Genomic DNA, 12,545 nt, shown 5'->3' with positions numbered 1-12,545 from the left:
AAAGTGTTTTCAAGAGAAATGGTTAACCAATTGGACTTTTTCTCTGAACGGCAGGCAAATTGTGGCCTTGAGAAATGATTAACCAATTGGACTTAGTCTCTGGCGGAGAGACCAAGTATTTTCACGAGAAATGGTTAACCAATTGGACTTAGTCTCTGGCAGAGAGGCAAAGTGTTTTCACGAGAAATGGTTAACCAATTGGACTTAGTCTCTGGCAGAGAGGCAAAGTGTTTTCACGAGAAATGGTTAACCAATTGGACTTAGTCTCTGGCGGAGAGACAAAGTGTTTTCAAGAGAAATGGATAACCAATTGGACTTAGTCTCTGGCAGAGAGGCAAAGTGTTTTCACGAGAAATGGTTAACCAATTGGACTTAGTCTCTGGCAGAGAGGCAAAGTGTTTTCACGAGAAATGGTTAACCAATTGGACTTAGTCTCTGGCGGAGAGACAAAGTGTTTTCAAGAGAAATGGTTAACCAATTGGACTTAGTCTCTGGCAGAGAGGCAAAGTGTTTTCAAGAGAAATGGTTAACCAATTGGACTTGGTCTCTGAACGGCAGGCAAATTGTGGCCTTGAGAAATGATTAACCAATTGGACTTAGTCTCTGGCGGAGAGACAAAGTGTTTTCACGAGAAATGGTTAACCAATTGGACTTAGTCTCTGGCAGAGAGACAAAGTGTATTCACGAGAAATGGTTAACCAATTGGACTTAGTCTCTGGCAGAGAGGCAAAGTGTTTTCACGAGAAATGGATAACCAATTGGACTTAGTCTCTGGCAGAGAGGCAAAGTGTTTTCAAGAGAAATGGTTAACCAATTGGACTTAGTCTCTGGCAGAGAGGCAAAGCGTTTTCCTGAGAAATGGTTAACCAATTGGACTTAGTCTCTGGCAGAGAGGCAAAGTGTTTTCCTGAGAAATGGTTAACCAATTGGACTTAGTCTCTGGCAGAGAGGCAAAGTGTTTTCAAGAGAAATGGTTAACCAATTGGACTTAGTCTCTGAACGGCAGGCAAATTGTGGCCTTGAGAAATGATTAACCAATTGGACTTAGTCTCTGGCGGAGAGGCAAAGTGTTTTCTCGAGAAATAATTAACCAATGAGGCCAATGGACCTCGGGTTGCATTGGCAGGCCGGGCAATGAGGCTCTTGGGCCCGCGAGAGCAAAATCCGTGCACAGACGGAAGTCCATGAGGTCAGATCCGAGGCCTTTACCCGGCACCCGGTGGGGGTATTCCCGCAGAGAGTAGCGAATCTGCCCGGCGACGGGTCAAGTTGCAATTTCTGGCATGCCACTCATGGAGCTGGTTAATGAGTTCCCCGCGGAAGTCCCGATGAGGAAAGGGCAAAATGGCGTTTTGCGGGCTTTGGGGCCTCTTCGTCGGTAGGACTACCGCCCGACCTTACGGTTGGAATTGTCGGCAGGGGAGGTTGGCGGGGTACCTGCAGAATAGTAGGAGGTGGCAAATCGAGAATCGGTCGACATCGCCAAAAACCTTCTCGAGCCTCCAGGTCTGCAGGGACCGACCCAGGCTGCCGCCAAACCGACCGAGAGGCCCTGCCGGCGGCCATTTTTGGCCATTTTCGGCATTTTTCGCCTCTTTCGGCCGGGATGGAAAAGCGGCGGCCTGAAGCCCGGGCCTGCCCGGGGAGGCCTCCTAATCGCCCGGGGGACCGGATTTGCCCCGGTGAGAGCCCCCGAAACGTCCCGAAGCCGGCCGGGAAGGCGGCCAAGGGCGAAGCACCTCGCATTGCGTTGGCAGGCCGTGCAAAGTGGCCTCCGGGCCCGCGAGACAATGCAGGGTGCCCTCGGTGTGCCCCTGAGAAATGGTTAACCAAACGAAGGACAGTGCGGCTCGGATTGCATTGGCAGGCCGTGCAAAGGGGCCCCCGGGCCCGCGAGACGTTACAGATTGCCCTCGGTGAGCCCCTGAGAAATGGTTAACCAATTGGACTTAGTCTCTGGCAGAGAGGCAAAGTGTTTTCACGAGAAATGGTTAACCAATTGGACTTAGTCTCTGGCGGAGAGACAAAGTGTTTTCACGAGAAATGGTTAACCAATTGGACTTAGTCTCTGGCAGAGAGGCAAAGTGTTTTCAAGAGAAATGGTTAACCAGTTGGACTTAGTCTCTGGCAGAGAGGCAAAGTGTTTTCACGAGAAATGGTTAACCAATTGGACTTAGTCTCTGGCGGAGAGGCAAAGTGTTTTCAAGAGAAATGATTAACCAATTGGACTTAGTCTCTGGCGGAGAGACAAAGTGTTTTCAAGAGAAATGGTTAACCAATTGGACTTAGTCTCTGGCAGAGAGGCAAAGTGTTTTCAAGAGAAATGGTTAACCAATTGGACTTAGTCTCTGGCAGAGAGGCAAAGTGTTTTCCAGAGAAATGGTTAACCAATTGGACTTAGTCTCTGGCAGAGAGGCAAAGTGTTTTCCAGAGAAATGGTTAACCAATTGGACTTAGTCTCTGGCGGAGAGACAAAGTGTTTTCAAGAGAAATGGATAACCAATTGGACTTAGTCTCTGGCAGAGAGGCAAAGTGTTTTCACGAGAAATGGTTAACCAATTGGACTTAGTCTCTGGCAGAGAGGCAAAGTGTTTTCAAGAGAAATGGTTAACCAATTGGACTTAGTCTCTGGCGGAGAGACAAAGTGTTTTCAAGAGAAATGGTTAACCAATTGGACTTCGTCTCTGGCAGAGAGGCAAAGTGTTTTCAAGAGAAATGGTTAACCAATTGGACTTGGTCTCTGAACGGCAGGCAAATTGTGGCCTTGAGAAATGATTAACCAATTGGACTTAGTCTCTGGCGGAGAGGCAAAGTGTTTTCACGAGAAATGGTTAACCAGTTGGACTTAGTCTCTGGCGGAGAGACAAAGTGTTTTCCAGAGAAATGGATAACCAATTGGACTTAGTCTCTGGCAGAGAGGCAAAGTGTTTTCACGAGAAATGGTTAACCAATTGGACTTAGTCTCTGGCAGAGAGGCAAAGTGTTTTCAAGAGAAATGGTTAACCAATTGGACTTAGTCTCTGGCAGAGAGGCAAAGTGTTTTCAAGAGAAATGGTTAACCAATTGGACTTAGTCTCTGAACGGCAGGCAAATTGTGGCCTTGAGAAATGATTAACCAATTGGACTTAGTCTCTGGCGGAGAGGCAAAGTGTTTTCTCGAGAAATAATTAACCAATGAGGCCAATGGACCTCGGGTTGCATTGGCAGGCCGGGCAATGAGGCTCTTGGGCCCGCGAGAGCAAAATCCGTGCACAGACGGAAGTCCATGAGGTCAGATCCGAGGCCTTTACCCGGCACCCGGTGGGGGTATTCCCGCAGAGAGTAGCGAATCTGCCCGGCGACGGGTCAAGTTGCAATTTCTGGCATGCCACTCATGGAGCTGGTTAATGAGTTCCCCGCGGAAGTCCCGATGAGGAAAGGGCAAAATGGCGTTTTGCGGGCTTTGGGGCCTCTTCGTCGGTAGGACTACCGCCCGACCTTACGGTTGGAATTGTCGGCAGGGGAGGTTGGCGGGGTACCTGCAGAATAGTAGGAGGTGGCAAATCGAGAATCGGTCGACATCGCCAAAAACCTTCTCGAGCCTCCAGGTCTGCAGGGACCGACCCAGGCTGCCGCCAAACCGACCGAGAGGCCCTGCCGGCGGCCATTTTTGGCCATTTTCGGCATTTTTCGCCTCTTTCGGCCGGGATGGAAAAGCGGCGGCCTGAAGCCCGGGCCTGCCCGGGGAGGCCTCCTAATCGCCCGGGGGACCGGATTTGCCCCGGTGAGAGCCCCCGAAACGTCCCGAAGCCGGCCGGGAAGGCGGCCAAGGGCGAAGGACCTCGGATTGCGTTGGCAGGCCGTGCAAAGTGGCCTCCGGGCCCGCGAGACAATGCAGGGTGCCCTCGGTGTGCCCCTGAGAAATGGTTAACCAAACGAAGGACAGTGCGCCTCGGATTGCATTGGCAGGCCGTGCAAAGGGGCCCCCGGGCCCGCGAGACGTTACAGGTTGCCCTCGGTGTGCCCCTGAGAAATGGTTAACCAATTGGACTTAGTCTCTGGCAGAGAGACAAAGTGTTTTCAAGAGAAATGGTTAACCAATTGGACTTAGTCTCTGGCAGAGAGGCAAAGTGTTTTCACGAGAAATGGTTAACCAATTGGACTTAGTCTCTGGCGGAGAGGCAAAGTGTTTTCAAGAGAAATGATTAACCAATTGGACTTAGTCTCTGGCAGAGAGGCAAAGTGTTTTCAAGAGAAATGGTTAACCAATTGGACTTAGTCTCTGGCGGAGAGACAAAGTGTTTTCAAGAGAAATGGATAACCAATTGGACTTAGTCTCTGGCAGAGAGGCAAAGTGTTTTCACGAGAAATGGTTAACCAATTGGACTTAGTTTCTGGCAGAGAGGCAAATTGTTTTCAAGAGAAATGGTTAACCAATTGGACTTAGTCTCTGGCGGAGAGACAAAGAGTTTTCAAGAGAAATGGATAACCAATTGGACTTAGTCTCTGGCAGAGAGGCAAAGTGTTTTCACGAGAAATGGTTAACCAATTGGACTTAGTCTCTGGCAGAGAGGCAAAGTGTTTTCCAGAGAAATGGTTAACCAATTGGACTTAGTCTCTGGCGGAGAGACAAAGTGTTTTCAAGAGAAATGGTTAACCAATTGGACTTCGTCTCTGGCAGAGAGGCAAAGTGTTTTCAAGAGAAATGGTTAACCAATTGGACTTGGTCTCTGAACGGCAGGCAAATTGTGGCCTTGAGAAATGATTAACCAATTGGACTTAGTCTCTGGCGGAGAGGCAAAGTGTTTTCACGAGAAATGGTTAACCAGTTGGACTTAGTCTCTGGCGGAGAGACAAAGTGTTTTCCAGAGAAATGATTAACCAATTGGACTTAGTCTCTGGCGGAGAGACAAAGTGTTTTCAAGAGAAATGGTTAACCAATTGGACTTAGTCTCTGGCAGAGAGGCAAAGTGTTTTCAAGAGAAATGGTTAACCAATTGGACTTAGTCTCTGGCAGAGAGGCAAAGTGTTTTCCAGAGAAATGGTTAACCAATTGGACTTAGTCTCTGGCGGAGAGACAAAGTGTTTTCAAGAGAAATGGATAACCAATTGGACTTAGTCTCTGGCGGAGAGACAAAGTGTTTTCACGAGAAATGGTTAACCAATTGGACTTAGTCTCTGGCAGAGAGGCAAAGTGTTTTCAAGAGAAATGGTTAACCAATTGGACTTTTTCTCTGAACGGCAGGCAAATTGTGGCCTTGAGAAATGATTAACCAATTGGACTTAGTCTCTGGCGGAGAGACCAAGTATTTTCACGAGAAATGGTTAACCAATTGGACTTAGTCTCTGGCAGAGAGGCAAAGTGTTTTCACGAGAAATGGTTAACCAATTGGACTTAGTCTCTGGCAGAGAGGCAAAGTGTTTTCACGAGAAATGGTTAACCAATTGGACTTAGTCTCTGGCGGAGAGACAAAGTGTTTTCAAGAGAAATGGATAACCAATTGGACTTAGTCTCTGGCAGAGAGGCAAAGTGTTTTCACGAGAAATGGTTAACCAATTGGACTTAGTCTCTGGCAGAGAGGCAAAGTGTTTTCACGAGAAATGGTTAACCAATTGGACTTAGTCTCTGGCGGAGAGACAAAGTGTTTTCAAGAGAAATGGTTAACCAATTGGACTTAGTCTCTGGCAGAGAGGCAAAGTGTTTTCAAGAGAAATGGTTAACCAATTGGACTTGGTCTCTGAACGGCAGGCAAATTGTGGCCTTGAGAAATGATTAACCAATTGGACTTAGTCTCTGGCGGAGAGACAAAGTGTTTTCACGAGAAATGGTTAACCAATTGGACTTAGTCTCTGGCAGAGAGACAAAGTGTATTCACGAGAAATGGTTAACCAATTGGACTTAGTCTCTGGCAGAGAGGCAAAGTGTTTTCACGAGAAATGGATAACCAATTGGACTTAGTCTCTGGCAGAGAGGCAAAGTGTTTTCAAGAGAAATGGTTAACCAATTGGACTTAGTCTCTGGCAGAGAGGCAAAGCGTTTTCCTGAGAAATGGTTAACCAATTGGACTTAGTCTCTGGCAGAGAGGCAAAGTGTTTTCCTGAGAAATGGTTAACCAATTGGACTTAGTCTCTGGCAGAGAGGCAAAGTGTTTTCAAGAGAAATGGTTAACCAATTGGACTTAGTCTCTGAACGGCAGGCAAATTGTGGCCTTGAGAAATGATTAACCAATTGGACTTAGTCTCTGGCGGAGAGGCAAAGTGTTTTCTCGAGAAATAATTAACCAATGAGGCCAATGGACCTCGGGTTGCATTGGCAGGCCGGGCAATGAGGCTCTTGGGCCCGCGAGAGCAAAATCCGTGCACAGACGGAAGTCCATGAGGTCAGATCCGAGGCCTTTACCCGGCACCCGGTGGGGGTATTCCCGCAGAGAGTAGCGAATCTGCCCGGCGACGGGTCAAGTTGCAATTTCTGGCATGCCACTCATGGAGCTGGTTAATGAGTTCCCCGCGGAAGTCCCGATGAGGAAAGGGCAAAATGGCGTTTTGCGGGCTTTGGGGCCTCTTCGTCGGTAGGACTACCGCCCGACCTTACGGTTGGAATTGTCGGCAGGGGAGGTTGGCGGGGTACCTGCAGAATAGTAGGAGGTGGCAAATCGAGAATCGGTCGACATCGCCAAAAACCTTCTCGAGCCTCCAGGTCTGCAGGGACCGACCCAGGCTGCCGCCAAACCGACCGAGAGGCCCTGCCGGCGGCCATTTTTGGCCATTTTCGGCATTTTTCGCCTCTTTCGGCCGGGATGGAAAAGCGGCGGCCTGAAGCCCGGGCCTGCCCGGGGAGGCCTCCTAATCGCCCGGGGGACCGGATTTGCCCCGGTGAGAGCCCCCGAAACGTCCCGAAGCCGGCCGGGAAGGCGGCCAAGGGCGAAGCACCTCGCATTGCGTTGGCAGGCCGTGCAAAGTGGCCTCCGGGCCCGCGAGACAATGCAGGGTGCCCTCGGTGTGCCCCTGAGAAATGGTTAACCAAACGAAGGACAGTGCGGCTCGGATTGCATTGGCAGGCCGTGCAAAGGGGCCCCCGGGCCCGCGAGACGTTACAGATTGCCCTCGGTGAGCCCCTGAGAAATGGTTAACCAATTGGACTTAGTCTCTGGCAGAGAGGCAAAGTGTTTTCACGAGAAATGGTTAACCAATTGGACTTAGTCTCTGGCGGAGAGACAAAGTGTTTTCACGAGAAATGGTTAACCAATTGGACTTAGTCTCTGGCAGAGAGGCAAAGTGTTTTCAAGAGAAATGGTTAACCAGTTGGACTTAGTCTCTGGCAGAGAGGCAAAGTGTTTTCACGAGAAATGGTTAACCAATTGGACTTAGTCTCTGGCGGAGAGGCAAAGTGTTTTCAAGAGAAATGATTAACCAATTGGACTTAGTCTCTGGCGGAGAGACAAAGTGTTTTCAAGAGAAATGGTTAACCAATTGGACTTAGTCTCTGGCAGAGAGGCAAAGTGTTTTCAAGAGAAATGGTTAACCAATTGGACTTAGTCTCTGGCAGAGAGGCAAAGTGTTTTCCAGAGAAATGGTTAACCAATTGGACTTAGTCTCTGGCAGAGAGGCAAAGTGTTTTCCAGAGAAATGGTTAACCAATTGGACTTAGTCTCTGGCGGAGAGACAAAGTGTTTTCAAGAGAAATGGATAACCAATTGGACTTAGTCTCTGGCAGAGAGGCAAAGTGTTTTCACGAGAAATGGTTAACCAATTGGACTTAGTCTCTGGCAGAGAGGCAAAGTGTTTTCAAGAGAAATGGTTAACCAATTGGACTTAGTCTCTGGCGGAGAGACAAAGTGTTTTCAAGAGAAATGGTTAACCAATTGGACTTCGTCTCTGGCAGAGAGGCAAAGTGTTTTCAAGAGAAATGGTTAACCAATTGGACTTGGTCTCTGAACGGCAGGCAAATTGTGGCCTTGAGAAATGATTAACCAATTGGACTTAGTCTCTGGCGGAGAGGCAAAGTGTTTTCACGAGAAATGGTTAACCAGTTGGACTTAGTCTCTGGCGGAGAGACAAAGTGTTTTCCAGAGAAATGGATAACCAATTGGACTTAGTCTCTGGCAGAGAGGCAAAGTGTTTTCACGAGAAATGGTTAACCAATTGGACTTAGTCTCTGGCAGAGAGGCAAAGTGTTTTCAAGAGAAATGGTTAACCAATTGGACTTAGTCTCTGGCAGAGAGGCAAAGTGTTTTCAAGAGAAATGGTTAACCAATTGGACTTAGTCTCTGAACGGCAGGCAAATTGTGGCCTTGAGAAATGATTAACCAATTGGACTTAGTCTCTGGCGGAGAGGCAAAGTGTTTTCTCGAGAAATAATTAACCAATGAGGCCAATGGACCTCGGGTTGCATTGGCAGGCCGGGCAATGAGGCTCTTGGGCCCGCGAGAGCAAAATCCGTGCACAGACGGAAGTCCATGAGGTCAGATCCGAGGCCTTTACCCGGCACCCGGTGGGGGTATTCCCGCAGAGAGTAGCGAATCTGCCCGGCGACGGGTCAAGTTGCAATTTCTGGCATGCCACTCATGGAGCTGGTTAATGAGTTCCCCGCGGAAGTCCCGATGAGGAAAGGGCAAAATGGCGTTTTGCGGGCTTTGGGGCCTCTTCGTCGGTAGGACTACCGCCCGACCTTACGGTTGGAATTGTCGGCAGGGGAGGTTGGCGGGGTACCTGCAGAATAGTAGGAGGTGGCAAATCGAGAATCGGTCGACATCGCCAAAAACCTTCTCGAGCCTCCAGGTCTGCAGGGACCGACCCAGGCTGCCGCCAAAACGACCGAGAGGCCCTGCCGGCGGCCATTTTTGGCCATTTTCGGCATTTTTCGCCTCTTTCGGCCGGGATGGAAAAGCGGCGGCCTGAAGCCCGGGCCTGCCCGGGGAGGCCTCCTAATCGCCCGGGGGACCGGATTTGCCCCGGTGAGAGCCCCCGAAACGTCCCGAAGCCGGCCGGGAAGGCGGCCAAGGGCGAAGCACCTCGCATTGCGTTGGCAGGCCGTGCAAAGTGGCCTCCGGGCCCGCGAGACAATGCAGGGTGCCCTCGGTGTGCCCCTGAGAAATGGTTAACCAAACGAAGGACAGTGCGCCTCGGATTGCATTGGCAGGCCGTGCAAAGGGGCCCCCGGGCCCGCGAGACGTTACAGGTTGCCCTCGGTGTGCCCCTGAGAAATGGTTAACCAATTGGACTTAGTCTCTGGCAGAGAGGCAAAGTGTTTTCAAGAGAAATGGTTAACCAATTGGACTTAGTCTCTGGCAGAGAGGCAAAGTGTTATCACGAGAAATGGTTAACCAATTGGACTTAGTCTCTGGCGGAGAGGCAAAGTGTTTTCAAGAGAAATGATTAACCAATTGGACTTAGTCTCTGGCGGAGAGACAAAGTGTTTTCAAGAGAAATGGTTAACCAATTGGACTTAGTCTCTGGCAGAGAGGCAAAGTGTTTTCAAGAGAAATGGTTAACCAATTGGACTTAGTCTCTGGCAGAGAGGCAAAGTGTTTTCCAGAGAAATGGTTAACCAATTGGACTTAGTCTCTGGCGGAGAGACAAAGTGTTTTCAAGAGAAATGGATAACCAATTGGACTTAGTCTCTGGCGGAGAGACAAAGTGTTTTCACGAGAAATGGTTAACCAATTGGACTTAGTCTCTGGCAGAGAGGCAAAGTGTTTTCAAGAGAAATGGTTAACCAATTGGACTTTTTCTCTGAACGGCAGGCAAATTGTGGCCTTGAGAAATGATTAACCAATTGGACTTAGTCTCTGGCGGAGAGACCAAGTATTTTCACGAGAAATGGTTAACCAATTGGACTTAGTCTCTGGCAGAGAGGCAAAGTGTTTTCACGAGAAATGGTTAACCAATTGGACTTAGTCTCTGGCGGAGAGACAAAGTGTTTTCAAGAGAAATGGATAACCAATTGGACTTAGTCTCTGGCAGAGAGGCAAAGTGTTTTCACGAGAAATGGTTAACCAATTGGACTTAGTCTCTGGCAGAGAGGCAAAGTGTTTTCACGAGAAATGGTTAACCAATTGGACTTAGTCTCTGGCGGAGAGACAAAGTGTTTTCAAGAGAAATGGTTAACCAATTGGACTTAGTCTCTGGCAGAGAGGCAAAGTGTTTTCAAGAGAAATGGTTAACCAATTGGACTTGGTCTCTGAACGGCAGGCAAATTGTGGCCTTGAGAAATGATTAACCAATTGGACTTAGTCTCTGGCGGAGAGACAAAGTGTTTTCACGAGAAATGGTTAACCAATTGGACTTAGTCTCTGGCAGAGAGACAAAGTGTATTCACGAGAAATGGTTAACCAATTGGACTTAGTCTCTGGCAGAGAGGCAAAGTGTTTTCACGAGAAATGGATAACCAATTGGACTTAGTCTCTGGCAGAGAGGCAAAGTGTTTTCAAGAGAAATGGTTAACCAATTGGACTTAGTCTCTGGCAGAGAGGCAAAGCGTTTTCCTGAGAAATGGTTAACCAATTGGACTTAGTCTCTGGCAGAGAGGCAAAGTGTTTTCCTGAGAAATGGTTAACCAATTGGACTTAGTCTGTGAACAGCAGGCAAATTGCGGCCATGAGAAATGGTTAACCAATTGGACTTAGTCTCTGGCAGAGAGGCAAAGTGTTTTCCTGAGAAATGGTTAACCAATTGGACTTAGTCTCTGGCGGAGAGGCAAAGTGTTTCCCGTTGTAATGGTTGGCCAATGCACTTCGGATTGCGTTGGCAGGCCGTGGAAAGTGGCTCTTGCGCCCGCGAGAGCAAAATCCGTGCGCAGACGGAAGTCCATGAGGTCAGATCCGAGGCCTTTACCCGGCACCCGGTGGGGGTATTCCCGCAGAGAGTAGCGGGTGTGCCCGGCGACGGGTCAAGTTGCAATTTCTGGCATACCACTCCTGGAGCTCGTTAATGAGTTCCCCTCGGAAGTCCCGATGAGAAAATGGCAAAATGGCGTTTTGCGGGCTTTGGGGCCTCCTGGACGGTAGGCCTACCGCCCGACCTTACGGTTGCAATTGTTGGCAGGGGAGGTTGGCGGGGTACCCGGAGATTTTCGGGGACACGATTTTCAGAACATTTTCAGACAACGGTCACACTTTAAAAATGCCCAGAAAAGTGCGACTTTGAGGGTGGTAAGCGTTTTCAAATAGAATACCTTTCAAAGAGCTCTCGGAAGTCCTATATGAGGATTTAAGATGAATTTGTGCGGGCTTTCCGAACTCCGTTGTCGGTCTGAAATATCGGCCAGGGTCCAGACCGGTGGTAACCCTGGTTTAATAAACATGGCGTGTGGCGAAAAGAACAGACAAAATGACAAAGTGTCAAATATATATATACATGTGTATTTATGAACAAAAAAAATCACAAAGTGTCACCTGGCGGTGTACTTGATGATGAAAAATAAAAATACAAAGTCTGTTCACAGGCACCTTTGGGGCGGGGGTGCCTGAGTCCCCTTGGGTTGCACACTATAGAGTGTTTGACATGGACAGAGTCAACACTGTGTGCGTGCCCAGAACCCTTTTGAACGCAGGCGACGCACGCCGGTCGGCATTTCCTCTCCGTGCGAGCGCCAACAGGTTGCTTCCGTTGTTTTACAAATAAGAAAATTGTATTTATGAGCAGCAAAACAAAAAATCACAAAGTTTCACCTGGCGGTGTACTTGATGATGAGAAATAAAAATACAAAGCCTGTTCGCAGGCACCTAGGGGGCGGGCGGGGTGCCTGAGTCCCCTTGGGTTGCACACTGTAGTGTTTGACATGGGCAGAGTCAGCACTGTGTGCGTGCCCAGAACCGATGTGAACGCAGGCGACGCACGCCAGTCGGCATTTCCTAGCCGTGCGAGCGCCAACATGTTGCTTCCGATGTTTTACAAATAAGAAAACTGTATTTATGAGCAAAAAAAATCACAAAGTGTCACCTGGCGGTGTACTTGATGATGAAAAATAAAAATACAAAGCCTGTTCACAGGCACCTAGGGGGCGGGCGGGGTGCCTGAGTCCCCTTGGGTTGCACACTGTAGTGTTTGACATGGGCAGAGTCAGCACTGTGTGCGTGCCCAGAACCGTTTTGAACGCAGGCGACGCACGCCAGTCGGCATTTCCTAGTCGTGCGAGCGCCAACATGTTGCTTCCGTTGTTTTACAAATAAGAGAATTGTATTTATGAGCAAAAAAAATCACAAAGTGTCACCTGGCGGTGTACTTGATGATGAAAAATAAAAATACAAAGCCTGTTCACAGGCACCTAGGGGGCGGGCGGGGTGCCTGAGTCCCCTTGGGTTGCACACTGCAGTGTTTGACATGGGCAGAGTCAACACCGTGTGCGTGCCCAGAACCGTTTTGCACGCAGGCGACGCACGCCAGTCGGCATTTCCTAGCCGTGCGAGCGCCAACAGGTTGCTTCGGTTGTTGCAAAAATAAGAAAATTGCACCGCTGCGGACCACCCCTCCACCCGCGGTTGAACCAGTACCCGAGCGAGGCCACGCTGGCTCCGAAAGCAGACGTGTGCTCGGTGGCGGGGAAGCGGTGTGCGTGTGTCTCGCTC

The sequence above is a fragment of the Cetorhinus maximus genome, unplaced genomic scaffold, assembly GCF_964194155.1.
Source record: "Cetorhinus maximus unplaced genomic scaffold, sCetMax3.hap1.1 HAP1_SCAFFOLD_2558, whole genome shotgun sequence".
Taxonomy (NCBI): Eukaryota; Metazoa; Chordata; class Chondrichthyes; order Lamniformes; family Cetorhinidae; genus Cetorhinus; species Cetorhinus maximus.
This window is presented reverse-complemented; position numbering follows the sequence as displayed.